A 24,402-nucleotide genomic window follows, 5' to 3' on the forward strand; every position below is an offset into this window, starting at 1 on the left:
AGATGTTTTTCTGGAACTCTCTTGCTTTTTCCATGATCCAACAGATGTTGGCAATTTGATCTCTGGTTCCTCTGCCTTTTCTAAAACCAGCTTGAACATCAGGAAGTTCACGGTTCATGTATTGCTGAAGCCTGGCTTGGAGAATTTTGAGCATTACTTTACTAGCGTGTGAGATGAGTGCAATTGTGTGGTAGTTTGAGCATTCTTTGGCATTGCCTTTCTTTGGGATTGGAATGAAAACTGACCTTTTCCAGTCCTGTGGCCACTGCTGAGTTTTCCAAATTTTCTGGCATACTGAGTGCAGCACTTTCACAGCATCATCTTTCAGGATTTGAAATAGCTCAACTGGAATTCCATCACCTCCACTAGCTTTGTTCGTAGTGATGCTTCCTAAGGCCCACTTGACTTCACATTCCAGGATGTCTGGCTCTAGGTCAGTTATCACACCATCATGATTATCTTGATCGTGAAGCTATTTTTTATACAGTTCTTCTGTGTATTCTTGCCATCTCTTCTTAATATCTTCTGCTTCTGTTAGGACCATACCATTTCTGTCCTTTATTGAGCCCATCTTTGCATGAAATGTTCCCTTGGTATCTCTAATTTTCTTGAAGAGATCTCTAGTCTTTCCAATTCTGTTGTTTTCCTCTATTTCTTTTTTTTTTTTTTTTGTAGGTTGAGCAGTTAAAGTTGTTTTTTTTATTTTTAAACTTTACAATATTGTATTAGTTTTGCCAAACATCAAAATGAATCCGCCACAGGTATACCTGTGCTCCCCATCCTGAACCCTCCTCCCTCCTCTATTTCTTTGCATTGAACACTGAGGAAGGCTTTCTTAACTCTCTTTGCTATTCTTTGGAACTCTGCATTCAGATGTTTATATCTTTCCTTTTCTCCTTTGCTTTTCGCTTCTCTTTTTTTCACAGCTGTTTGTAAGGCCTCCCCAGACAGCCATTTTGCCTTTTTGCATTTCTTTTCCATGGGGATGGTCTTCATCCCTGTCTCCTGTACAATGTCACGAACCTCCGTCCACAGTTCATCAGGCACTCTGTCTATCAGATCTAGGCCCTTAAATCTATTTCTCACTTCAACTGTATAATCATAAGGGATTTGATTTAGGTCATACCTGAATGGTCTAGTGGTTTCCCCTAGTTTCTTCAATTTAAGTCTGAATTTGGCAATAAGGAGTTCATGATCTGAGCCACAGTCAGCTCCCGGTCTTGTTTTTGCTGACTGTATAGAGCTTCTCCATCTTTGGCTGCAAAGAATATAATCAATCTGATTTCGGTGTTGACCATCTGGTGATGTCCATGTGTAGAGTCTTCTCTTGTGTTGTTGGAAGAGGGTGTTTGCTATGACCAGTGTGTTCTCTTGGCAAAACTCTATTAGCCTTTGCCCTGCTTCGTTCCATACTCCAAGGCCAAATCTGCCTGTTACCCCAGGTTTTTTTGACTTCCTACTTTTGCATTCCAGTCCCCTATAATGAAAAGGATATCTTTTTTGGGTGTTAGTTCTAAAAGGTCTTGTAGGGCTTCATAGAACCATTCAACTTCAGCTTCTTTAGCGTTACTGGTTAGGGAATAGGCTTGGATTACCATGATATTGAATGGTTTGCCTTGGAAATGAACAGAGATGATTCTGTCGTTTTTGAGATTGCTGACCATGATGGCTACTCCATTTCTTCTAAGGGATTCCTGCCTACAGTAGTAGGTATATGGTCTACTACTGTGTAGTAGTAGAAATTAACCATTCCAGTCCATTTTAGTTCACCAATTCCTTTAGAATATCGACATTCACTCTTGCCATCTCCTGTCTGACCACTTCTAATTTGCCTTGATTCACGGACCTGACATTCCAGGTTCCTATGCAATATTGCTCTTTACAGCAACAGACCTTCTTCTATCACCAGTCACATCCACAACTGGGTATTGTTTTTGCTTTGGCTCCATCCCTTCATTCTTTCTGGAGTTATTTCTCCACTGATCTCCAGTACCATTTTGGGCTCCTACTGACCCAGAGAGTTCCCTTTCAGTATCCTATCATTTTGCCTTTTCATACTGTTCATGGGGTTCTCAAGGCAAGAATAATGAAGTGGTTTGCTATTCCCTTCTCCAGTGGACCACATTCTGTCAGACCTCCCCACCATGACCCGCCCATCTTGGGTTGCCTCACGGGCATGGCTTAGTTTTATTGAATTAGACAAGGCTGTGGTCTATGTGATCAGATTGGCTAGTTTTCTGAGATTATGGTTTCAGTGTGTCTGCCCTCTGATGCCCTCTCACAACACCTACCATCTTACTTGGGTTTCTCTTACCTTGGACGTGGGGTATGAAATCTTTAGAAAAGGCAAATCAAGCGACAGGAATAGATTAATAATTGCTTGGGACTGGGGGTGGGAAAAGGAAATGATACAAATAAACATAAAAGATCTTTTTAGAATGATAGAAATATTCTACAATTGGACTGTTGAGGCAGTTGCAAATTTGATAAGCATAATTGATCAGGCTAAAAAAAAAGGTGAATTTTATGGTATATAAATTATGTTTCAATAAAGCTGTTAAAAAAAATGAAATACTGAAACAGAGTTCATGAGTAAGATAATGATTACTACTTGGACATGTTAACTTTAAAGTGCTACTGGGACATGTAGAAGGAATTGCCTGAAAATGCAAATCTTGCATGCAGGGTAACCATCAGCTCAGAGATACAGGCAGTTCCTGAAGTCATTTATGTGAACGAACTAGCTCACAGTGTGCATGTGTTGTATGAGACAGAGGCCATGGACTGACCCCTGGAAAATACCAACACTGAACTTTTGTAGAAGGAGCCCGTTAAGAAATTATCAGAGAAATAAGAAAAGAACAAATGTGACCAACAGCAAGCTCTTCTTCCACAATTCAAAATGCTTATCCTCTCTATTTCTAAATTTAGCACTTTCAGATCAGATCAGTCGCTCAGTCACATCCGACTCTTTGCGACCCCACAAACCGCAGCACGCCAGGCCTCCCTGTCCATCACCAACTCCTGGAGTTCACTCAGACTCATGTCCATCAAGTCAGTGATGCCATCCAGCCATCTCATCCTCTGTCATCCCCTTCTCCTCTTGCCCCCAATCCCTCCCAGCATCAGAGTCTTTTCCAATGAGTCAACTCTTCACATGAGGTGGCCAAAGTACTGGAGTTTCAGCCTTAGCATCATTCCTTCCAAAGAAATCTCAGGGCTGATCTCCTTCAGAATGGACTGGTTGGATCTCCTTGCAGTCCAAGGGACTCTCAAGAGTCTTCTCCAACACCACAGTTCAAAAGCATCAATTCTTCGGCGCTCAGCCTTCTTCACAGTCCAGCTCTCACATCCATACATGACCACTGGAAAAACCATAGCCTTGACTAGACGGACCTTTGTTGGCAAAGTAATGTCTCTGCTTTTGAATATGTTACCTAGGTTGGTCACAACTTTCCTTCCAAGGAGTAAGCATCTTTTAATTTCATGGCTGCAGTCACCATCTGTAGTGATTTTGGAGCCCAGAAAAATAAAGTCGGACACTGTTTCTACTGTTTCCCCATCTATTTCCCATGAAGTGGTGGGACCAGATGCCATGATCTTCGTTTTCTGAATGTTGAACTTTAAGCCAACTTTTTCACTCTCCTCTTTCACCTTCATCAAGAGGCTTTTTAGTTCCTCTTCACTTTCTGCCATAAGGGTGGTATCATCTGCATATCTGAGGTGATTGATATTTCTCCTGGTAACCTGGATTCCAGTTTGTGTTTCTTCCAGTCCAGCATTTCTCATGATGTACTCTGCATATAAGTTAAATAAACAGGGTGACAATATACAGCCTTGACGTACTCCTTTTCCTATTTGGAACCAGTCTGTTGTTCCATGTCCAGTTCTAACTGTTGCTTCCTGACCTGCATACAAATTTCTCAAGAGGCAGATCAGGTGGTCTGGTATCCCCATCTCTTTCAGGATTTTCCACAGTTTATTGTGATCCACACAGTCAAAGGCTCTAGCACTTTAGTCAACATCTAACCCCCAGCAATGGAAGATGAGGCTTCAGCTGTCTTACACTACCCTCTACTTCTTTGATTTGAATGTTTGATAAGTTACACTGTCTCTATTTCTTCTCTTGGTTATATCTGCAATTTTAAATAATATACTCATACTTCTAGGTCCTCATCAATGAACTTGAGTCAATTCACAGACCGGCTTAACTTTACAGTAACTTTGCTTCCAACTTTTCTCTCCCCTCTTCCTCTTTCTGCCTTGGTAGCTATACCTTGACTCCTATATCATGAAGGTTTTTAACATTTACATTCTCATCTGTGACCCTAAAAAAGTGTTTCATAACTTTGCCTCTAGATGTAAAAGTTGAAAACCAATAAACTATAGTTTTATCAATATTACTATAAATACTATTAACAGCAGATCCATGCCATGTGAATATTTTCTTCTCTTGTTTCAAGGCCAAAATACTTGGGCTATTCATTAGATAATATTCCAACAGCAAGACAAAATAGATTCTCTTCAACTCTAGATTGATTAAAATCATGCTGTATGTGCATATGCATTTTATTTGTACCTTGTTTTTCAAGCTTGAGAGCTTGACAGTTGCCTTCTTTTTGGTAGGCTGGAGGGACAAGTGAAGAATACTGTGCTTTATCATAACATCTCAAATATTCAGCTGCTTTTTTTGTAGTATAGGGATTTATTTATACCAATAGCACATGATCCAGCATAAAATCAAATCTCTTGAAATGTTTACTCTGTGACTTCCTAATAATTCAGGGACAGGGCTACATCATCTAATCTCTTCACATACCAGGAGTCCAAGGTAGGAATTACTTAAACCACAGGTATGACGTGACTGCACAGAGGACTGGTGCTCAGTCCTCAGAGTGACTCTGGTTGTCTTCCAATGGGTCTTTCAAGAACCGTGCTCTGGAAGTCAGCATCAATGAAAATGGGGTCTGTACCTGGGAGACTGGCCATGGTCTCCAGGTCCTGGTAATGCCAGTGGTTCTGTCTGGATTAGTCTTGGAGACAAATGACTTCCTGGTTTCTGTCAGCCTCAGCACCACGACTAGGCCCACTTCTCCCTCAATCTAGACTTTATACAACGTTTCAGGATTCACTTTCTTCCTGGGCACAAACACCCTGTTTAGCAGAATGGTGATTCCCAGGTCAGCACAGTGAAAGGGAGTGTCAAGGTAGGCACTAGTAAACAAAGGGAGCCAGTAGGCCAGCCTCCCGGCACTGGTCCACCATGGTCCGAGACATCATGTACAGCAACTTGGAGGTCAAAGTGCCTCCTGACCTTCACTGGCCTGTACTCCAGATGTTTCGGTTCCACTGGATCTGCTGGCAGAGAAATGGGCTTGGTAATCACTCTGGATTCTAGCTCTGCCATCAACTTTAGCTTCCACTTCTGACACTGGATCTGCCATGTCCCTGGGCCAAAGGCAGTAACAGGAACGAGAAGCAGAAACCACTAGAGCAAGGAGCTGTCTTCTGTTTCTGTGGCAGTTGCTTTGGCTTAAGAGTTGCCCCACCTGCTGGGCCTAGAGGCCAGTCCTTGGGAGGAACATGCAAACTGTGTTGATTAGTTATGCTTTCCTTTAGGATCCGAGACCCCTGGGTTTCAGTTTGGGGTTGGCCCGCATTAGCCCAAGGAGGCATAGGAAGTTACTGCATGTCGACAGTCAAGTGTGTAATCCAGGAGTGCAGGAGGAGTCAGTCATGGGGCTGTCATGAGGACAGAATTCTCACTAGAGTAGGCATGCAACCAGGGCCTGATGGCCTTATTCAGAGGCTCAGGAAGCAGTCCCAGAGCATATTGCAATGCCCATACCCACCCACGTACCCTCCTGGGCCAAGTGGAAGGCAGGGACAGAGCAGTTTTTCCTAGGTGGATAGGGCACACCTGGATGAGTCCTTACCTGGGCCCAGGGCAACCTCAACCTGACAGTTGGCCTGGTGCCCACTCCACACAGCCCCAGCCCTCAAATACTCAGTGTCTTAATCATACTATTTATTGCATGTAGTCTTCTTTGATTTTGTTAGACAGCCCTTCCAACACTCTATCTCTTGCTCAAATCTAGAACTACTACCAAATTCAGCATAACAATAATAACTACTGCTTTTTTTAACTTTTATTTTTTACTGAAGTATAGGTGATTTACAATGTTTCAGGTATACAGGAAAGTGATTTGGCTACACATATATGTCTCTATTCTTTTTTAAACTTTTTGCCATTATAGGTTATTATAAACTATTGAATACAGTTCCCTGTGTTATATAGTAGGTCCTTGTTATTTATTTATATATAGTAGTCTGTATTTGTTAATCCCAAATTCCAAATTTATCCCTTCCCCTTTTCCCTTTTGGTAACCACAGTTTGTTTTCTATGTCTGTGAGTCTATTTCTGTTTTGTAAATAAGTTCATTTGTATCCTTTTTTAAACAGTTGGATTATTTTTTTAATAATTTTTATTTATTTATTTTTGGTTGCACTGGTCTTCATCACTGCACGTGGCCTTTCTCTAGCTGTGGAGAGCAGGGGGCTCTACTCTCTAGGTGTAGTGTGTGGGCTTCTCACTGCAGTCACTTCTCTTGTTTCGGAGCATGGGCTCTAGGCACATGGGTTGCAGCATGCAGGCTGTAGGGCAAAGGCTCAGTAGCTCTGGTGCACAGGCTTAGTGCTCTGCAGCATGTGAAAACTTCCCAGACTAGGGATCAAACCCATGTCCCCTGCATCGGCAGGCAGACTCTCCTCCACTATAGCACCAGTGACATCCTCATGTTTCTAGATTTCATATATAAGTGATTTCACTAAAACCATATGCAAAAATAAACTCAAAATGGATCAAAGACCTAAATGTAAGACTGGACACTATAAAACTCCTAGATGAAAACACAGTCAGGACATTCTTTGATATAAATTGAAGCAATTATTTTTTTGGATCTACCTCCTTGAGTAATAAAAACAAAAACAAAAATAAACAAATGAGACCTAATTGAATTTAAAATCTTTTGCATAGCAAAGGAAACCATAAACAAAATGAAAAAACAATCTATAGAATGGGAGAAAATATTTGTAAATGATGCAACCAGCAGGGATTAATGTCCAAAATACACAAATAGCTCATAAAGCTCGATAGCAAAACAAACAAAAAAAAAATCAAGACCTAAAGAGACATTTCTCCAAAGAGAACATACAGATGGCAAACAACACATGAAAAGATGCTCAGCATCACTAATTATTAGAGAAATGCAAGTCAAAACCACAATAAGATATCACCTTACACCGGTCAGAATGGCCATCATTAAAAAGTCTACAAATAATAAATGCTGGAGAGGGTGTGGAGGAAAGGTAACTGTCCTACACTTTTGGTAAGAATATAAATTGGTGCTGTTGCTGCTGCTAAGTCGCTTCAGTTGTGCCTGACTCTGTGCGAAACCATAGAGGGCAGCCCACCAGGATCCTCTGTTCCTGGGATTCTCCAGGCAAGAATACTGGAGTGGGTTGCCATTCAGTTCTCCAATGCATGCATGCATGCTAAGTCACTTCAGTCGTGTCCGACTTTGTGTGACCCTATGGACAGCAGCTTACCAGGCTCCTCTGTCCACAGGATTCGAGGCAAGAACACTGGAGTGGGTTGCCATTTCCTTCTCCGATAAAGTGGTGCAGCTACTATGAAAAATAGTATGGTGGTTCCTCAAAAACTAAAAATAGATTTACCATATCTTTTGGCAACCCCACTTCTGGGAATGTATACAGAGAAAACCATAATCCAAAAATGCATGTGCCCCAATGTTCGCAGCAGCATTATTTACAATAGCCAAGACATGGAAGCAACCTAGATGTCCATCGACAGATGGATGGATGAAGATGATGTAGTATTTATACACAATGGAATAATATTCAGCCATAAAAAAGAATGAAACAATGTCATCTGTAGCAACATGGATCATACTAAGTGAAGTAAGTCAGACAAATACGTGATATCACTTATATGTGGAATCTAAAAAAGATACAAATGAACTTTTTACAGAACAGATTCATATATACAGAAAACAAACTTATAGTTACCAAAGGAGAAACGTGGGGGCAATAAGTCAAGAGTTTGAGATTAGCAGATACAAACTACTATAAATAAGATAGATAAACAATATTCAATATTGTATAATAAGCCATAATGGAAAAGAATTCAAAAATAAAATAAAAATAATGGCCTAAAGTTGGCATATCTCTTTTCTTCCTGGAAATAAGCACACTCCTTTGATGATGGCTCAGATGCTAAAGAATATGCCTGCAATGCAGGAGACTCAGGTTTGATCCTTGGCTCGGGAAGATCCCCTGGAGTAGGGAATGGCTACCCACACTACTGGGTTTCCCGGTGGCACTAACTGGTAAAGGACCTGCCTACCAATGCAGGAGACATAAGAGACGCAATTCAATCCCTGGGTTAGGGGGAGTCCCTGGAGGAGGAAACGGCAACCCACTCCCGCATTCTTGCCTGGGGAATCCCCACGGACAGAGGAGCCTGGCAGGCTACAATCCATGAAGTCATAGAGTCGGACACGACTGAGTGACTAACACTTCAATGGCTACAGCAGCAAATTTTGAAATCAGGTAGTCTAAGTCCTCCAGGTTTGTTCCTTTTCTAAATCGTTTCAGCTATTCTAGGTCCTCTGCCTTTCTATATAAATTCTAGAATTAGCTTACCAATTACTATTTTTTAAATGCTGATGGGATACTGATAGTGAACGTGTTTAATCTATAGATGAAGAACTACACGCTTAGAACAAACCCTTATATTATTTCAACAAGAGTATGAAGGTAATTCAGTGAGGAAAAGGTAGTCTTTTCAACAAATGGTGCTGGAATATTTGAATATCCATGTGCAAAACACAGAATTATACCTTTACCTTGTAGCATACAGAAAAATTAACTCAAAATACATCACAGGCCTAAATGTAAGAGCTAAAACTATAAAACTTCTAAAAGAAAATCTTTGTGACTTTGGGTTAGGCAAAGATTTCTTAAATATGACAGCAAGAGGACAGTTCATAAAAGAAAAAGTTGACAAGTTAGACTATCAAAGTTTAACTTTTTCAATAAAAAAATTAAGAAAATGAAAAGGCAAGTCACAGAAAGAAAGAACATATTTACAAATCATATATCTGATTAAAGACTTGTATCCAGACAATATAAAGAACTCTTACAAATGAAAGGAAGACAATCCAATTAAAAAATGGGCAATCATTTTTTTTCAACTTAGGGAAACTTAAATTAAAACCTCAATAAGATACTACTACTTATTTACTAGAATAACTATAATAAAAAATACTGACAATATAGTTTTCGCAAGGATGTAGAGAAACTGGAAGTCTCATACAGTTCTGATGGAAATGTAAAATGGTACCACCACTTTGGAAGAGTGTGGCTGTTTCTTAAAAACATCAACATATGTTTATCATAAAACCCAGCAATCTTTCTCCTAAGAATCTGTCTAAAAGAAATGAAAACATATGTCCACTCAAAAGATTTGTACACAAATATTCATACCAGATTTTTAAATTTAGACACTTTGAATAAACCAAAAATGAAAAAAATTGTACTAAAAAAAGCTGCATTAAAGTATGAATGGAAAGTATGTGAAGAATGAATGCAAAAAAGGAAAATAATTCTAGCTGTAAAAAGGAATTAAGGGCCAAGAAAGCTGTGAATATGGTGGCAAATCTAAATAAACACTATATAAAAAGTAGAAATGTCCTTTGGGTTCAGCTGGTAAAGAATCTGCCTGCAATGCAGGAGACCCTGGTTCAATTCCTGGGTCAGGACGTTCCCCTGGAGAAGGGATAGGCTACCCACTCCAGTATTGGGCTTCCCTGGTGGCTCAGACAGTAAAGAATCTGCCTGCAATGCAGGAGACCTGGGTTCGATCCCTGAGTTGGGAAGATCCCCTGGAGGAAGGCATGGCAACTCACTCCAGTATTTTTGCCTGGAGAATCCCCATGAACAGAGGGGCCTGGCAGGCTACAGTCCATGGGGTTGCAAAGAGTTGGATTCAACTGAGCGACTAGGCACAGCAAAGCAATATCCAAGTAGCATTAAATACCTAAAAACAAAAGCATGAAAGTTAGCAAGGGGTAAATTAAATGTGTCCTAAGATCCTTTTATTTTGTGGGATTGAGAGCAAAAGTTACACTTTTGACTTTGGAAGTGAAATTTTTTCACTTTTCCAAAGTGGCGATACCATTTTACATTTCCACTAGTATTGTATAAGGCTTTCAGTTTCTCTATATCCTTGCCAAAACTATATTGTCAGTATTTTTTATTATAGTTATTCTAGTAGGTAGGTAGTAGTATCTTGTTGAGGTTTTAATTTCAGTTTCCAAAGACATTGCTGCTGCTGCTGCTGCTAAGTCACTTCAGTCGTGTCCGACTCTGTGCGACCCCATAGCCCACCAGGCTCCCCCGTCCCTAGGATTCTCCAGGCAAGAACACTGGAATGGGTTGCCATTTCCTTTTCCAATGCATGAAAGTGAAAAGTCAAAGTGAAGTTGCTCAGTCGTCTGACTCTTAGCGACCTCATGGACTGCAGCCTACCAGGCTCCTCCGTCCGTGGGATTTTCCAGGCAAGAGTACTGGAGTGGGGTGCCATTGAAGACATTCAGTTCAGTCACTCAGTCGTGTCCAACTCTTTGCAACCCCATGAATTGCAGCACGCCAGGCCTCCCTGTCCATCACCAACTCCCGGAGTTCACTCAAACTCATGTCCATTGGGTCGGTGATGCCATCCAGCCATCTCATTCTCTGTCATCCCCTTCTCCTCCTGCCCCCAATCCCTCCCAGCATCAGTCTTTTCCAATGAGGCAACTCTTCGAATGAGGTGGCCAAAGTACTGGAGTTTCAGCCTTAGCATCATTCCTTCCAAAGAACACCCAGGACTGATCTCCTTTAGAATGGACTGGTTGGATCTCCTTGCAGTCAAGGGGACTCTCAAGAGTCTTCTCCAACACCACAGTTCAAAAGCATCAATTCTTCGGCGCTCAGCCTTCTTCACAGTCCAAATTTCACATCCATACATGACCACTGGAAAAACCATAGCCTTGACTAGACGGACCTTTGTTGGCAAAGTAATGTCTCTGCTTTTGAATATGCTATCTAGGTTGGTCATAACTTTCCTTCCAAGGAGTAAGCATCTTTTAATTTCATGGCTGCAATCACCGTCTGCAGTGATTTTGGAGCCCAAAAAATAAAGTCTGAAAGATTTCAGTAAATGAAGAATGCATCTGGTACTTTCTAGGGTAATTACCAGTACAATAGAAACAGTGTTTTAAGTTCAAACTTAAACAAACTAGCAGAGGGGAAAGCTGAAACAAAAAATCCCTAAGAAGGCAAAAGGAGAGAAAATAAAACAGATGCCAGAGACACACTATGAATCAAAGGAGATAGAGTAAACAGGAAGAAGATTTCCCCCATCTCCTCTTAGGAACTCAGCCAATAAGAAAGTCATGAACTCTTTGTTTATTATAGCCTTTTCAATTTGTTTCTCCCTGTACAAAAGTGTTCTCTTTAACTTTGCTGTGTGGGGACTTGCACGTAGATTACCATGCCTGCAGACACTGAACTGAAATTCTCTGCTGATCCGAAATAAACCCACTTTTTAAAATTGTTGCTGGAAGTTTATTTCTTTTAGGCAAAATGTTTGAACAATGATATAAGTTTGAACTACATAATATAAAAAAAACTTGAGCTAATAAAGATATGTAAACAATGCTCCTAACAAGTGCTAAATAAACTTTTTTTTCAAGCATACACAGATTTATAAAAACATATCATTACTGAAAAGCAAGTCTCAGAAATGTTTAAATGACTGAAATCATATGGAGTAAGTTCTCTGACCATAGTGAGAATAAACTAGAAATTTTAAATGGTTCAGCGAAGAAATTAAAAATATATTTTAACTCAAAACAACAAAATAAATGGTAATAGGATCATACATATCAATTTTGGAAATATTATATATTAAAATGTGGAGGAAACTAAAGCAACATTTAGAGGAAAATTTACAGCCTTAAATGCATATGTTAAGGGAAAAAGAGGCTTACAGATGTTAAGCTAAACATTCAGCTAAAAAGAACAAGAAAACAATTCAAAGAAAGTTTAAAGAAGGAAACAAAGAACAGAAACAACAAAATGAAAAGCAAACATACAATTCAGAGAATTAACAAGGCCAGAAATTGATCTAATCTTTGAAAAGTTTAGAAAAATTGACTATCATTTATTAAGATTGAGCAAGAAAAAATTTAAAAATTACAGTTCAATATCCTGGATGAAATAGATGCAAAAATCCTCAACACAACACTAGCAAATTAAACCAATTCAACCACTACCAATTCAACAGTATTTTAGAAATTTTAAAGGTCACCATCTTTTAGAAATCTAAAAGATACACCATGATCAAGTGGGATTTATTCCTGGGATGTAAGTGCTTCAACATACACGATTCAATCAATGAGATTCTCTTTATTAACAAAAGTGATTAGGGATAGAATAAGATAATCAGTCAGTTTAAAAATCCCTCTAGGAGACTAAAGACAGGAAATTTTAAGGCAGTTTGGGAGACTGTTGCAAGCTAATGACCACTCAAGAAGAGAATCCAATAACCTAGCAACAATCTACACTACCTTGAAGGAAGACCAGGTGCATCCAAGCACCAAACACAAGTCACAACCCTGACAGTTAAAATGCAAGACAACAGATATGGGTCTGAATCCTGTTACTTTAAGTCAGAGAGTTAACAGTCTTTGAAGAGTAGCATTTCTGCATGTAACCAGGAAAGAAATACAGGTGAAAAGGGAAAGAAATTAGGTGAAAGAGGACATTATACCAAAACCTGGGATGAATTACCATATTTTAATATTTTTACCACCCTTTTGCTAATGTACATATGATTTAAATAGCACCATGACAGTCCTGGTGTCTGTCATGACATGGCCATGCAGGGCCAAAGGAGGAACTAATGATGTAAGTCTTCATGTCTGTCCAAGAATGAGGAAGAAGGTGGTCTCCTCCCCTCCCCAATTTTTCTTTGATTATAAAAATGTAGCCCTCTTTGTTCTTGGGGCTGTGCTCCTGTGCCCGCCTCCCTGTATCTTTCACAAGCATCCTATGCTGATAAACTTGGTCTTTGCCTGCTGCTGAATTGTTTCCATGATGAGACAAAAGAGTCTGAGCTTCAGTAAGTCCTGACACCAGGTGAGTGGTTTTAATCAAAAGGCAGGGGTTCAAGTCCCTTCCTAAGCCAGGGATTGTGGGTTTGAGCACAAGTCTGAGTTTTAGCTAGGTTCAAGTCCCACCCAAGAAGGAGTGCAGTGTCAAAAGGAAGAATTAAAATCCTACAATCATTTCAATAGTTACAGAAAAAGCACTTGATGAAATGCAACATCCTTTCATGATTAAAAACTCTCTCAAAAAATTAGGCATAGATGGAACATACCTGAACATAAAAAAGGCCTTATATGACAAGGTCACAGCTAACACCATACCCAACAGTGAAAAGCTTTAAGCTTTTCCTCTAAGATCAGGAAGAAGACAACACAGTAGTGAAAGTCCTAGTCAGAGCAATTAGATTTAAAAAAAAAAAGGGAAGAAATAGAATTCCCTCTGTCTATAGATACATGATATCACATATGGAATACCCTGAAGACACCACCAAAAAATGTATAGAATTAATCAATGAATTCAGTGAAACTGCAAGATACAAAATCAATTTACAAAAAAGCAGTTGTACTTCTATACACTAACAACAAACTATCTAAAGAGGAATTAAGAAAACAATCCCATTTATAAAAGAATAAAATACTCAGGAACAAATTTAACCAAGGAGGTGAACAAGCTGTACAGTGAAAACCATAAAACACTGAAAAAAGAAACTGAAGATGACACAAATAATTAGAAAGATATTCCACGTTCATGGATTGGAAGAATTAATATGGCGATATCTTCATATTACCTTAAAAAATATATAGGAGAGGATATAGGAGAGGATTCTGCAAACCATACATTTGGTAAGGAGTAGATATTTAGAATATATCAGGTACTCAAATAACTCCACAGCAGGAAGACAGATGACCCAATTTTTTAAATGGGCAGAGGACCTAAATACATATTTTTCAAAGGAAGACATACAAATGGCCAACGAATATACGGGATGATGCTCAACATCAATGATCAATAGGGAGGTGCAGACTGAAACCACAGTGAGATATCACATCATACATGTTGGAACTGCTATTACTAAAAAGACAAAAAAAAAGTGTTGGTGAGGATGTGAAGAGAAGGGAGCCTTTGTGACAAGAAGGTAGACTGGTGCAAACATCACAGAAGCCAGTACGGTGGCTGCGCCAAAGACTGGGATTGGAGCTGCCGTGTGGTCCGGTGGCCCCCTGTCTAGGTATGCATCCAGAGGAAATGATATCAAAGCTCGAGGAACTATTTGAGCTCCCACATTCACTGCAGTGTTATTCACAACACCCAAGATAGGGAGTCAATCTATGCCTCCATCAACAAATGAATGGGTGGAGTCATTTTGGTGTAGTGTATTTAACAATGAATTGTTATTCAGCTTTAGGGAAGAAGGAGATCCTGCCATTTGTGATAATGTGGATGAACTTCGAGGACACAGGGTATAGTGAGCCAGACACACAAGGACAAGAACTACGTCATCTTACTTGTATGTGGAATATGGAAAAGTTAAACTCTTGGAGGCAGGGAGTGAAACAGCGGTTGCCAAAAGCTGGAGAATTCAAGAAATGGGATGATTAGCTTAAAAAACACCCAATGGCTAATTTCCCATCACAAAGTCAGCAGAAAAATGGTATCTTTGAAGTGCTGAAGAAAAAACAAAAATTCTTCTATCCTAGAATTCCATACCTAACAAAAACATACATATACCCATGGCTGATTCATGCTGATGTTTTGTAGAAACCAACACAATTCTGTAAAGCAATTATCCTTCAATTAAAAAAATAAATTAATTAAAAAAATATTCTTCAAAAAATGACACAAAATTGAAACACACTAAAATGAAAGGTAAGTGTATTTGTGGCTAATAGACCTAGCTTTACAAAAAACAATGAAGAAATTTCTAAACTTCTAAAGGCTAAAGGTAAATGATCCCCGACTGAAGCCTGATTCCACAATGAAGAACACTATGTGGTAAATTCAATATCTACGCATGATAAAAACTCCCAACAAAGCAGATGCAGATGAAGTGTACTTCAGCGTAATAAAGGCTACATATGACAAGCCCTATCAAAACTCCAATGGTATTTTTTATAGAAACAGAACCAATAACCCTAAAATTTGTATGGAACCACAAAAGACCCCAAATAGCCAAAGCAACCTTGAGAAGGAAGAACAAAGCTAGAGGTATCACATTCCATACTTTCAAATTATATTATAAAGCTACAGCAATCAAAATTGTATAGTACTGGCATAAAAACAAACACATAGATCAATGGAACAGAATAGAGGACCCAGAAACAAACCTATGTATATATGGTAAATTAATCTATAACAGGAGAAGGCAATGGCGACACACTCCAGTACTCTTGCCTGGAAAATCCCATGGACGGAGGAGCCTGGTGGGCTGCAGTCCATGGGGTTGCAAAGAGTCGGACACGACTGAGCGACTTCATTTTCACTTTTCATTTTCATGCGCTGAGAAGGAAATGGCAACCCACTCCAGTGTTCTTGCCTGGAGAATCCCAGGGACTGGAGCCTGGTGGGCTGCTGTTTTGGGGTCGCACAGAGTCGGACATGACTGACGTGACTTAGCAGCAATCTATAACAAAGAAGGCAAGAATCTATGAGGTGACTAGGTGTTTGCAAGAGAGAATGAGGGAATAGGGAGGGGAAGTGAGTGGAGGCTTAGTAGAGTGAAGGACTTGAAAAATTACAAAAAGCAAGAAGGTGCAAAGGTTTTTCCATGTGAGTCCTATCTGGGTTTATTAACTGGCAGTCATCCAAGGTAAGCTCCTACACTCCCATAGAGACTGGGAGATAGGAACTCTATCTTCAGGTGCTGGCTGAAATAAAAAATAAATTCTTTTGGCAGCCTTGATTTTCCTTAAGCAGGCACTTTAAAGGGGGTGGGGATGGGAGGGTAGGGTCATTCTAGGGATGTGGCGTCAGCTGTTAGAAGACATGCTACTGTTGTGCTACTAGTCAAGAAGACAATTTAGAGGACCCTGGCTAGAGACTGGTCAAGAAGAAAATCTTTGTTAGCCCCCAAATGTGAATCAGATTCAGATAATAGAACTGATTTTTCAAGAAAGAATCTAAATTATATCTATGATACTTTGGCTGTCACAGAACTGCTCTACGCCCTCTCAGTCTTTAATGAACAAGAACTGTGGATGTGAAAGTCAAAGCCAAAAAAAAAAAAAAAGTATCCATGTGAGTTAATAATAAGAGCTACCATTTACTATACACTCACAGTATGCCAGACAAAACAACAGAAGCCTCAGGTACATTATATAGTCCTTAACAGTAATCTGGGGACTTGCCTGGTGAGTCAAGGCTAAGACTCCACACTCCCAATGCAGGTAGCTCAGGTTCTGTCCCTGGTCAAGGAACTAGATCCCACATGCCAACTGAAAATCCCACCACATGCCACAACTAAGACCCGGTGCAGCCCAATAAATAAACAAATACAATTTAAAAAACAGTCTTACAGTGTAGGGATTAGCTCCATTTTACAAAGGAAACTGACACCAAGAGAAGTGAAGTGACTTTTCTCAAAGTACAGCCTGTAAGTGGCAGAATTTTAAAAAATGTACCATAGTAAATAGACTGTACATATTTAGTCTCATGAATTTACTTATGAATGGAATATGTAAATATATTCTCAAAATCCCAGATAGACAAAATTCTTTTATATCCCAGGTACAGAATGTATATGAGATCACTTTCTCTGAAGATAATTGCTATTAGGGGGAAAAAAGCCGTTTAAAGTTAGTCTACTTAGGGACTTCCCTGGTGCTGCAGTGTCTTAACCATCCCTGGTGATTAAGACTCCACACTCCTAATACAAGGGGCACAGGCTCGATCCCTGGTCAGGGAACTAAGATCCCACATGTGCTACATAGCACAGCCAAAAAAAAAAAAAATCCACTTTAAACAGAGATGAAAATTTCATATAAAAACAGGGGTAAAAATTTTGAGGTTTATTTCATCTTATATTTAAGAGTTTGGGTTATAATTGCAATTATGTGCTAATTGTTTTATAATTAACTTTTCTTGGAGTGCAGTCGACTTCCAGTGTTGTTAGTTTCAGCTGTACAGCAAAGTTAATCGGTTATACACATACATGCATGCTAAGTCGCTTCAGTGGTGTCCAATTCTTCGGGACCCTATGGACTCCAGCCCACCAGGCTACTCTGTCCATGGGCTTCTCCAGGCAAGAATACTGGCATGCGTTGCCATGCCCTGCTCCAGGGATCTTCCTGACCCAGGGATGGAATCTGCGTCTCTTCTATTGGTAGGCAGGTTCTTTACCACTAGCGCCACCTGGGAAGCCCATACACATACATACATCTTTTTTTTTGTTAAAGATTCTATTTCCAGATAGGTCATTACAGAGTATCGACTAGTTCCCTGCACTTTACAATAGATTAATATTAGTTATCTGTTTCATGGACAGTAGTGTGTATATGTAAATCCCAATTTCCCAATTTATCTCTCCCACCCCCCACCTTCCCCATTGTTAACCATAAGTTTGTTTTCTACAACTGTGACTCTATTTCTGCTTTGTAAATAGGCTCAGTTGTACCACTCTTCCTAGACTCCATATATAAGTGATATCAATGTGTGTTAATCCTTAGAATGAACAAATCAAGTAGGGATTTGGGCATAATTTTTCTGACAAAGTTGTATCATATATAAACAGACTTCATCTAATGTCTAGTTTTCATATGGACAATTGTAAAGATGGTTGTAAAAAATTTAACATTGCTGACAATTTTCCCAAGGCCTTCTTTGAATCCTAATATTGAACTTTTTTAAAAGAGATGAGTTGCCATCATCATTGCACTTTCTCTATTTTTCAACTGTTGTGGCCTAAGTCTGCCACATCTTCTTTTGCCATTGGTATCATTTGTGATCTGAGTTCCCCAACATCATTTTCATCGTCTCTCCTACATCTTTTCAAGATTCACAATTTTGCCCTAAAATCACCTGTATGTATTTGTGTTTTATAGGAATATTCAACAATCATGAAAAGACCAGCCAACAATGCTCCTAAGCTAGACAAGAATGCATGTATGAGGGACAGTCAGCTTTATAAGTGAGTCGTTCATTAGTGAATATTATTATACCTTTGACTTCCCTTCGGAATCATAACTGTGGGGACTTAGAAGTAGTCAGATAACTGGGATATCTGTACTAAGAGAAGACTTATGCAATTTGAGCAGATAGTGGCGTAAGATGAGCCCAGAGAGGGAGGCATCCACCCAGCAATGCTGCATCTCAGAGTGAAAGATGGGCACGTGTACGTCATATATGATTTAAGAAAAGCCAGAAAACAGGGTAAAAAGTAGATAATCACCAGGCAGACAGACTTTATATGATAGTCATAAAAGCCACCACTCCAACAACACATGCTTAAAAATAAGAGTAAATCAAGAAAATCCTCAAGCTTTCAGCTCTGTTTCAAACTCTTTCTAGAGTGTTCAAATCTTAGCTGAAACAGGTCAAAGAGTTTACATTGGTTGCTCAAAAATAGCCTTATCATATATTTAAGAATTTCCCACTTAGATGTTAGCTCGCTAGTCTTACAATATTAGTAGTTTTTTGTCAGGCCTGACTCGGTACATCAGGAAAGGAAAGCAAAATATTATGTATGAAGCCAGTAAGCAAGAAAATAGTGGAGACCAGTACATCTCAATACCTGAAAATCACTTCATGCGTATTTAGACATGTAATAATAAGATCTCCAGTGTCAGGCCTTCTCAGCTTATTTTAAAAACAATTTTAAAAGCTTTTGTTTTTAGAATTTAATGTATTTTTTAAAACCCCTTCAGATTAAAATAGATTTTAGAAAATAAAAAAAATGATTTGGATCACATTTTGTCAACATGTGAACACAAATTAAAAAGCCAGTTTTTCTTGAAGCCAAATATAATTTTTCTATAAAATACATCCAAAGAAATATTTCTGTTCTCCTTAACTCCATATTTACCTTTGGTTGGTATTCAAGAATTTCCTTTTCATATAAAAAGCTGGCACACATGTCTACTACAACCAATTAATGTTAAGAAAGGCAAAAAACAGAAAAATACAATTGTGAACCTCATATGGTTGAGTCAAAAACTGGAATAAAAAATTGTTCTGAAATGATGAAATGTTCTAAAAAACATTTAAAAGGACACTGGAATTAAAAAATGCATGCTCTGAAATAAAGCATAGAGAGTAAAACATCATTTTGGAAGTAGTAAACATTTACTAGTAGTCAATGATGCAGAAGTAAAAGATTGTTCTATACAAAAGCCAAGACTTTATATTGAACATATTCTATTCCAGTCAGCAATTTCTTCCTGAAGACTTTTATTTGGTGGTAACAATTTTAGCTTTTCCCACTGCATACCTCAGCATGGGAAACCAATTTCCAAAAGGTGTTCCCTAATTACATTAAATGTACAATGCTGAGCTATACCCATATTCTATTTCAAAAAGGAACCAAAGTAGGCTAGGCCATGTATGGAGAAGACGCCTATCCATAATAACATGTCAATAATGCCATTTACATGTGAATCAGCCTATTGTAAAGCTTTTTAAAAAAATCTTTTTCTTACTTCATATAACTATTTACTAAAAAGGCTTCATGCTAAAAATGAACCAATAAACAAAAACTATCTTTGAGGTTGTAGTACAGAAAACAGACATCTATACTGCTCAGTTTAAGATGGTTTGGGCTGTAGGCAACAGTGAACTCAGTTCACAAGAGTATTAACAATATGGTTTCACTTCTCTCACAAGACAAAAAGCCTTGAATTTGGTGATTGCTAAGGGTGGTTTACTAATGATGCCATTAGTATCTTTAATATTTTTGTTCCACCATCCTGAGTGTGTTTACTTTTTCTAAAGTAAGAAATGGATTTATTTAGAGAGAAACACACCCACAGGCAGAGTGTGGGCCATCTCAGAAGGCAAGAGCAGACCTGAGTGAGTTTACTTTTTCCATTCAAGTTTGTTGCCTAATGATTTCAAGATGGTCACTGCAGCTCCAAGCATTAACTCCAGTCCTGTCTGATTCTTTTATCAGTGAAGTCCCTCAGCAGGTTTATGGGCTACAGTTGTATTACATGACTATTGTAGCAATAGGGAAGACTAGAAAATCAAATATTTAACTTTTCTAATTTTTACAATAGAGGTAAGAAATGAATATAGATTGGTCAGCCAACAGTGTCTGCAGTCCTCAACTCAATATGCACATACACACACACTTTTTACATGAGTGTTAAACACAACATACTCATCCTCTCTTCCAGGAAGACAGCCCCACTCTGTCATCCAGTCATTGCATGATGCAAGATCTCTGGTTGATTTTCTGTCTGCTCTATGAAGACCAAATATGACAACTCTCATCTGACCATTTGTATCGCTAAAAGAGAAATGTCTCTAAACAACTCCCCTCACATATATACAAGGACGAAAAAGAAAGAACAAAGTGATCTCAACAAAAATTCCATTGAGAAAGGGAGATTATAAGAAGTACACAGTCTTCCACAATCAACAATCCATATCATATCTTATTGGACAGAAATCACAGATTCCCCTGCAGGCAATAAATCCCTTGGTCAGTCAATCTGACAGTGCCTACTTCAAGTCTCAGGAGGATCTGCTGTGTCATTGTCCTCTGCAGCCATATCTAAGGTAGGCTGTGAAGTGGATGACCCTTCCAGGGGATTCACAACTTTTGTAGCCTACTTCACCCTGGTTTGACACAGGGAGAAAAGGATGAGGATTGCTTGGAAGGTAAAGACAATCACAACTAATTGTCAGCTTTGTACTACAGTTCCCTCAAAAACATATCAAGCTTCTGGTCAGATCAATTTCTTGTGTGAGTGAAAGTGAAGTCGCTAAGTCGTGTCCGACTTTTTGCAACCTCATGGACTGTAGCCTACCAGGCTCCTCCGTCCATGGGATTTTCCAGGTAAGAATCCTGGAGTGGGTTGCCATTTCCTTCTCCAGGAGATATCCCCAACCCAGGGATTGAACCCGGGTCACCCACATTGTAGGCAGATGCTTTACTGTCTGAGCCACCAGGGAAGTCCTTGTGTGAGTAATCACAACCAAAAAATTGTTTCTAGAAGTCTCTAGAAATAATCTTTAGGCTTAGAGACTCTCATCTCTTAGCTGCCGACCTTTGAACCATCATAAAAGACAAGGCAATTCTAACGACAAGTCTTAGGTAAGAAGATACTACCCTCAATCCCCAAATTTCAAATTACAGGACTCTTTGTCAATTTAGACTACAAGCTAAAGGCAGGTTAGTTCCATAGCAAAGCTGTATTCTTCTAGCCTCTCTGCTTTCATGCTGAGCAGCACTAATTTGAGTTCACTCCCTTGTGTGGGATCCTACTGAAAAGCCACAAGAAGTCACCAATATGCACATTATTCCAATTTTTCCTTTCATTTCTCCTAACATGCAGTCTCAGTTTGCACAGTCAGCCTTCCATGGGACGGCAGGTGTAGGTTAATCAAATGCTCTATGACCATGTAACAAGGGTTACAACTTTCCTCTCCTTAATTTTCTCCAGAAGTCTGGAGGTAGGCAGTCCAAGACTGGAAGAGCTGTTCAACAATGTCCCAGACTCTGTCAAACCTTCCTCTCCATGGTCCTCAGCTTGTTAAAATCATCTTTTCACTCTCATGCCTGTCACCCCATGGTTACAAAATGGCTGCTGTATCTCCAGGCTTCATGTCTGCATTTAAGGCACAAAGGAGGGGAAAAGAAGAGAGCACCAGCCACCTCTGTTCTCTTTATCAGGAAAGCAAAGGCAATCCCTGAGCTCAGCAGTCTTCCCTTTACGATCACTGGCAAAGGAGAATAGGATTGTCACGACTGGCTTCAACTATTCAAGGTTTTTTGCTAGGAGCTGGGAACACTGCTCAGAGAAGGCAGTGGCACCCCACTCCAGTACTCTTGCCTGGAAAATCTCATGGGCAGACGAGCCTGGTGGGCTGCAGTCCACGGAGTTGCGAAGAGTCGGACACAACTGAGCGACTTCACTTTCACTTTCATGCCTTGGAGAAGGCAATGGCAACCCACTCCAGTGTTCTTGCCTGGAGAATCCCAGGGATGACGGAGCCTGGTGGGCTGCCATCTATGGGGTCGCACAGAGTCAGACACGACTGAAGCGACTTAGCAGCAGCAGCAGCAGGGAACACTGCTGCCCCTAACAAAGTGAAGGTAAGCAATAGGGAATGGATAGAAGGGAGGTCACTAAGAATATCTACCACACACAGACATTTATAGTTTTAAGAAAATGTTTGAAAAATAAAAAGCAATCTCTATTTGGTGAAATCTGAACAACAGAAGTGAGGGGAAGCCCCTCAGGCAGTGCTATAGAAATACATTTTTGGTCAAGAGAGCTCTACTCAGGCAAATGCAGCCTATTTAGGAGTCTGTCCCTGAAATTAACACCTTTAGTAACTGCTTTCAACAGACTCTTCCCTTTCTTCAATTCTGAACCCACAGATTCTCTAAAATACCCATGTTTATTAACAACTGTTTCTATGGCAGCAGAGCCCCTGGTGGAGGGCACAGGGCTGGAGGCTATTTATAAGTTAAGGACTGACAGTACATGCCAATAGCAGCTATTATTGATGAAATTCTTGAGGAATTTTTTAAATAGATAAATATTATGAAAAAAAACACAAGAAATATTCAAAACATTCATGATGCCTGTTGTTTACCAGGAAACCTTTTGTAATTTGGTTTCCCTTCTCAATGCACCACCTGAAAGAAAATACACTGATCATACTGTTACATCTGGTTTTTATAATAGTTTCATCTCATTATATTTAAATTAATTTGCATTCTGGCTCCACATCTTAAGCTGATGAGGTCGTCAGACTAATTTAATCCTCTCTGGGACACTTACTGTTCAGACCGGCTTTCTTAAGACCACAATACTGAGAGTTAGACCCTGGTAAACTCACTAAGGTTATACCATCCAATCTGGTCTTCTGAATAACAGTAGCACTGAGTGTATTGGCAGAAACAATAAATCAATTTTCATTCCATGTAGCAGCTCACAAAAGCCACTTTCTTTGATGTAAATTGTGCCACCTATAAATATACTTGCCACAATGTTCAAAGCAAAATAGTTTCCAAGTAACTTTCAAACTGTGCTTCTCTGATAGCACAGTTGGTAAAGAATCTGCCTGCAATGCAGGAGACCTGGGTTAGATCACTGGGTTGGGAAGAAGGGAAAGGCTACCCACTCCAGTATTCTGGCCTAGAGAAATCCATGGACTGTATAGTCCACGGAGACACAAACAGTTGGACATGACTAAGCGATTTCCACTTTCAACTAAAAAATTTTATATAGACTTTTGGATCGCAGCCATTCTGACTGGCATGAAATGGTACCTCATTGTGGTTTTGATTTGCATTTCTCTGATAATAAGTGATGTTGAGCATCTTTTCATATGTTTGTTAGCCATCTGTATGTCTTCTTTGGAGAAATGTCTATTTAGTTCTTTGGCCCATTTTTTGATTGGGTCGTTTATTTTTCTGGAATTGAGCTGTAGGAGTTGCTTGTATATTTTTGAGATTAGTTGTTTGTCAGTTGCTTCATTTGCTATTATTTTCTCCCATTCTGAAGGCTATCTTTACACCTTGCTTATAGTTTCCTTTGTTGTGCAGAAGCTTTTTATTTTAATTAGGTCCCATTTGTTTATTTTTGCTTTCATTTCCACCATTCTGGAAGGTGGGTCATAGAGGATCCTGCTGTGATTTATGTCGGAGAGTGTTTTGCCTATGTTCTCCTCTAAAAGTTTTGTAGTTTCTGGTCTTATGTTTAGATCTTTAATCCATTTTGAGTTTATTTTTGTGTATGGTGTTAGAAAGCAATAAATGCTGGAGAGGATGTGGAGAAAAGGAACCCTCTTACACTGTTGGTGGGAATGCAAACTAGTACAGCCACTATGGAGAACAGTGTGGAGATTCCTTAAAAAACTGGAAATAGAACTGCCTTATGATCCAGCAATCCCACTGCTGGGCATACACACTGAGGAAAACCAGAATTGAAAGAGACACGTGTACCCCAATGTTCATCGCAGCACTGTCTATAATAGCCAGGACATGGAAGCAACCTAGAT

General features: G+C 39.4%; 1 protein-coding gene and 1 pseudogene across 6 annotated transcripts in view; both read right to left on the reverse strand.

Annotated features, from left to right (window-relative positions):
• The window catches only part of NRG4 (neuregulin 4), a 118,197-nt gene that overhangs the window by 77,692 nt on the left and 16,103 nt on the right, over nt 1-24,402 (reverse strand). The window lies entirely within an intron of this gene.
• On the reverse strand, nt 4,799-7,319 carry LOC102265025 (surfeit locus protein 1-like; annotated as a pseudogene).

The sequence above is a fragment of the Bos mutus genome, chromosome 21, assembly GCF_027580195.1.
Source record: "Bos mutus isolate GX-2022 chromosome 21, NWIPB_WYAK_1.1, whole genome shotgun sequence".
NCBI lineage: Eukaryota > Metazoa > Chordata > Mammalia > Artiodactyla > Bovidae > Bos > Bos mutus.